A 5,655-nucleotide genomic window follows, 5' to 3' on the forward strand; every position below is an offset into this window, starting at 1 on the left:
GGCGGAAGCACGGCGTTTTAGGGGCGTGTGGATGAAAACGCTACCGTTTCCGGAAAAAACGCAGGAGTGGCCGGAGAAACGGTGGGAGTGCCTGGGCGAACGCTGGGTGTGTTTGTGACGTCAACCAGGAACGACAAGCACTGAACTGATCGCACAGGCAGAGTAAGTCTGAAGCTACTCCAAAACTGCTACGAGGTTTGTGATCGCAATATTGCGATTACTTCGGTCGCACTTTTAAGAAGCTAAGATACACTCCCAGTAGGCGGCAGCTTAGCGTGTGTAACTCTGCTACATTCGCATTGCGACCGATCAACTCGGAATGAGGGCCATGGTGCGGACCGCCAGCCAATCAGGAGCCGTGAGCTTTGATTGGCTGGTGGTCGGCACTATATTTCAAATGGCCACGGTTTGTGTTCCGTGTTCCTTGGTTCAGGTTGTTCCACAGCTCTGCCTGCAAACCTTGCTTCTCTGAACAGCCTGCAAACCACCCAAACCTGACAGCTATCTCTGGAAGTTCATGGTCTTCTTCAATGCCCCAATAATCAAGTTCTGGTATAATGTTGTGTCCTATATTGGCTTCCTCGCACTCTTTGGCTATGTCCTGATAACCGATTTTCAGACGTATCCATCTTGGAAAGAATATCTCTTGTATGTCTGGGTCTTCTCCTTCCTGACTGAGGAGCTGTGGCAGTTTCCAGTGCCTTGCTGATCACTTTTGGAAATCTTGGATTATACCATATATGAGGATGATTTGCACAGATTATTCCTAGTTATGTGAGTGGAACCAATAAAAGGATTCTTTGGCCTATTATCATCTTTTATTGCACTATTGTGTTTTTTCTTCTTTTTGTTCTAGAATTTTTAAACAATTATGTAAGTGAAATAATACTGCACATTTCTTTCAGTTCATGTGAACATTTCCCTATTTGCCATTTAGGGTGCATTTTTGGTTACGGTAGCGCCACGTGTTGTCACTTTTTTGGTTTGTGAGGTTTGCGGAACAGCTGGGACACAGCTGAATTACTTGAGCTCTGGACTGTAGAGCAGGACTGGTTTGCAGATCAACCAGGGCATGGCTCGTAAACAAAGTCAGTGTGTGCAAAATGGCAATGCACTAAAGTCCTCATCAGGATATTCATTCAGGAAACCACTGCAGGAGCCCTAGCATGGCAATGGACAACAAAGCACTGACAACAGGAAGAGTCTTTGCAGGGTCTTATACCTCTAGATCTCCAGTGGTTGGTCAGGGAAATCACTTGGCTACTGCTTGACTGCCAATTGGATCCTTGGGTGATTAGCTGATCTGTGTAGTCATAGCTGTTTCCAACTGGTGCTGCTTCTTTCTATTCCCATTGGTGCTTTATGGACATGTGACCAGAAGCCAAGATGACGAGGTCCGGCGCCGACTCCATATGAGACACTGTGATGACAGTGACAGCATCACATTACTGCACACAGAGAGGCTCGCTTGCATACATCTTTGCTCCGTGCACTACAAGTCGCATTTCACATAACGCATGAGTGCCAGGTGACTTGGCAGTAATGAGCGACTTTATTTTTCCGTTTTTTCCACGAAAATGTGTCTTAGATATGAAATAATGTAATATGATGTACAATCAGCTTCAGCTGATTAAAATGATATGTATGCCTATATTCTGTGTGTGACTGTGACTGTATTTGTATACAAAATGCAATGCTTCAGTGTTTTCATGGAAACTAACGTGGCATTTCAGATGCAGATAGAGCTCCAATTACACAGAATATAGGCATGCTGCATATAATTAGCAGAAGCTGCGTGTGTGTCCTATTGCATTACTTTGCATCTAAGACACTTTTTTTTCACAGAAAAAAAATGCAAAAAAATATGCTTGCCACTACTGAGTCCTGCCATGGCATGGTACAACTTCAAGGGCTGTTTAGGGTGACTGCAGCAAGGATGTAAGAGGACACATCTGTATACTCTGCAAACAAGCACACAAGTAGTTACCAGCTGGTCTGAACGCACTTCAGGACAAGAGGAAAGGCATAAGGGTTACTTGGTACATGAATGAAATAAATCAGAATCATGACAGAAACCCATGTATTGTTTAGTTAACCCAGATCAGAATAAGGGTACTGTAAGCCTATTTTTTCCCCTTTCCCTAATTCAAAAAGAAAAGTCTAAACTGGGTGTAGACCTGTTAATCCTCTGGCTGGTTGAGAATGTGGTGGCAGAAAAAAAAATATATATATATATTGCAAAGGACCATATTGAAGACAAACTCTAGATATAGAGTCTGTTTCTTTAGATATAGTCTGTCTGGTAAAACCAGCCCTCTGTATACCTCCCAAAAAGTACCTCTCCAGGAGGGACAAAATGCTCTGTTTCTGGACTTTTCTCTTCATTTAAGATTGCCGTCACGTGTGTTGAACAGTTTAATGTATAAGAAAGGCATTTCACCAAAGGTTATGACAATTATACAGTAAATTAAGAGGGAAGCCCAGGAGCAGAACATTGTGTCCCTCCTGGAGAGGGTTATGTTGGGAGGTATGCCTCTGTTTTTTGTACTGCATATGAGAAGTAGAACTTAAGGACTGTTTACTTACAATTTTCCAGTGACCAGGAAATAGGATGTCCCTGTACTGTATTAAATAGAGATGGAATAGGTCTTCAAGTTTCCTCAACATCTGTCAAAACAAGCAAGTTGTCAGGGGAAAAAAACTCCTGAGCAGGTTAAGGAGCGCTCCAGGTATCATGCACTTTTTGCTCCAATAAAATAATATTTTGCCAGCATATTATGCTCCCATCTAACCTCAAGCTAATCACCCACACTCACCCTTCATTTTTTATTTTATGCCTTCATATATATATATATATATATATATATATATATATATATATATATATATACCGATGTAGCCATGCTCATCTTTGCTGTGATCTGACTATTCGCAGCTGGAGATCTCTTCATTACTTTTCAAAGAATTAATGAAGCGATCGCCGGTTGCAAATAGTCACAGCATGCCATGACGCAGCAGTCAGGATCGCAGTAAGAGGAGCATGGCTACATCTGTATGTATGTGTGTATGTGTGTATGTGTGTATGTGTGTGTGTGTGTGTATATATATATATATATATATATATATATATATATATATATATATATACACAAAACAATAACCAATTGCGCTTGGTATAACTTTAAACACTCAGATTTTAGTATTTCCAGTAGCTGTTCTTCCACGGTGTGGATTCTTATAACTGGTATCACCTGCAAGTATACCTTCACACCAGAGAACACACACGAACAAAAAGACGGCCAGAATGGCCTAAATTAGATATGATACCAATTTGTTTTTATTAAAAAAAACATAGAATTCCATAAATTCATATGAACATTTTTTTTACAAATAAAAGGTTCCATATATTCATATAAACATTCTTAAAAGAAATACATCCAGATACAGTCAATAGGTTTATGTTCAAACCTTTAAAGAACACCCTCACCCTTATAGGTGTATATTCTGTAGGGTGTACTGATGAACTAAATAAGAGACCGTAACTGATTCGACCCAACGCGTTTCGTCAGAACGACTTCATCAGGGGTTTCTGTATGGTATCACTAAAACATAAAACGGGTGATTAAATGGTCCTTTAAAATTTCTAGGATAATTTTTATAGTTTTTATATACACACATATATGCATATACACATAAGGAAGGAAAATGGAGGAGAAAATGGAGAAGGAAATATATACATACCAAAAAAAGGAACAAAGGTCTTCATGGATATAAAACATCCATAGTCCATATATATAGGACCAACTTTTAATAAAGATGGATAATAAACCCAGAATGGTCGTAGGATGGTAAAACCTATGGATATTATTAATTGGTTAGAAGTCCATAATTTTAATATTCGGACATATTTTTACTGGGTGCTATCAGGTGTGGTGTCTTATCATATAATTTTATACATACCAAGCATAAACGCATACGCCTTTAAGGGTATTCAGCTAGTTAATGAACCTGATTGCAGACTCTTTTCAGTTTGTATGCAGGGTCTGTTAAATTTGAACCCTAAAGAATATTTAACAACATTTCAGCTACATAAACTTTAAAGTGCAATTATATCACAAACTCCAAAAAAATAATAATAAACGGTGTGTTCAATAAATTTACATATAGTGAATAACTGCACCACTCAGTATCGATTTCTGTAACATAGAGCTAATTTCATATACAATACTAATAATGGTATCCAATCTCATTACAATTGTGTTTCTTTCAATACCACATAGTTGCATCATATCAAACTCATTTTCATAATATCTATTTAATAATAATTCCATTCATAATTTTAATACATGATAATACAAAAAAATCAGATGCTCACTTAGATCACAATATCATTGATTACAATTTAAACATACAAGTCTTACATATTAGACAAATACAGTCTAGTACAATGCATTCCAAATACTTACTGCAGCCACCAGGAAAGAGACACAAGTAACAGCCAAATCCAAAATGAACTGGCACAGCACTGAGACTGCTATTTATTCATCTCAGTGCAATTCTCACTTCCTGTAATTAGTGGCTCTAATTATTAGTTTTTCCTGGATACTGCTCCTATTCTAAACATAATTCCACACTTAATAGGATTAGAATAATTCCTAGATTTAGATGATCATTTTAATTTGAAAGAAAAAAGTGAATTGTGCTTAAAAACAACTTAAGTGTCTATGAACTAACTATCAGGTGTGTGGATACTGATTTCCTGCATGTGTTCCACTCAGCAAAGGCTGGAACGCATATGTAAGGAGACCAAAAAAAAAAAAAAAAAAGTTTAAATCCTATACTTCATTTATATATTGCTAATGCAAAAAAGCAAGTGTTTGTGTTCAATATGCCTATTACCGCTAATCTTTATATCTCCATAGTAAATATCGACATTAAAAAATAGAAATCTAAGATTGGTATTGAAAAATAATTTAGATCCTATATCTTATTTATAATTTGCTAGAAAAAGTGTCAAAAACCAAATGTTCGTGTTTGAAATATATTTTACCACTAATCTAGGTGGAGCACTAGATAAACTATTCTTTTTTGCAACAAATTGTACCATATGTATATATACATATACACATAAAATAAGTATTCGAATGCAGAGTCCAAGGCTGGTACATTTATCCACATATTCTAACATGCTTTTAAAGACCCAATGATCGTATACTCCATAATAAAACAAATATTTTTTTATATTGCATTTATTTTCACATCATAGTGTTATTTTACATACATAGTTTTCAAAATAGCCCCATGTAAAAGTGAAACAAAGAAAAAAAAAAAGAATGAGAGGGAGAATAAATGGAGGGAATATATTTTGGATCTTAGTTGGAAAGATAGAATCTATAAAAAAATGAGAAACTATAGATCTCATAGGAAAGAGACTATATCAATGTTCTCATTAAGTCCCCCTGGTACCAACGTGTTTAAATTATAGATCCAATACATTTCCCTTTTTGATAGAAGAAGGTCCCTATCTCCACCTCTATCTCCTAGCCGTACACACTCAAGGATTGTAAATGAAAATCCTTTTAAGTTCGAATTATGACATTCCAAGAAATGCCTCGGCAGTTTGTGACTTATTACTTTATTTTTAATTTTACTAAC

At 36.9% G+C, this 5,655-nt stretch overlaps 1 long non-coding RNA gene across 2 annotated transcripts; it reads right to left on the reverse strand.

Moving 5' to 3' along the window:
• Positions 1 to 424: 424 nt before the first annotated feature.
• Positions 425 to 4,501, reverse strand: LOC134956937 (uncharacterized). 2 transcript variants are annotated; one of them, XR_010186315.1, is made up of 6 exons: positions 4,467 to 4,501; positions 3,961 to 4,059; positions 3,742 to 3,855; positions 3,488 to 3,602; positions 2,587 to 2,667; positions 425 to 1,420 (listed from the first exon to the last, which is right to left on the reverse strand). It is a non-coding gene; the product is annotated as an uncharacterized LOC134956937 (long non-coding RNA). The 2 variants fall into 2 exon arrangements; XR_010186314.1 differs by lacking the exons at positions 425 to 1,420; positions 2,587 to 2,667 and having other exon boundaries at positions 3,320 to 3,602.
• Between the last annotated feature and the right edge of the window lie 1,154 nt (positions 4,502 to 5,655).

This window comes from Pseudophryne corroboree, chromosome 9 (genome assembly GCF_028390025.1).
Source record: "Pseudophryne corroboree isolate aPseCor3 chromosome 9, aPseCor3.hap2, whole genome shotgun sequence".
Lineage (NCBI taxonomy): Eukaryota > Metazoa > Chordata > Amphibia > Anura > Myobatrachidae > Pseudophryne > Pseudophryne corroboree.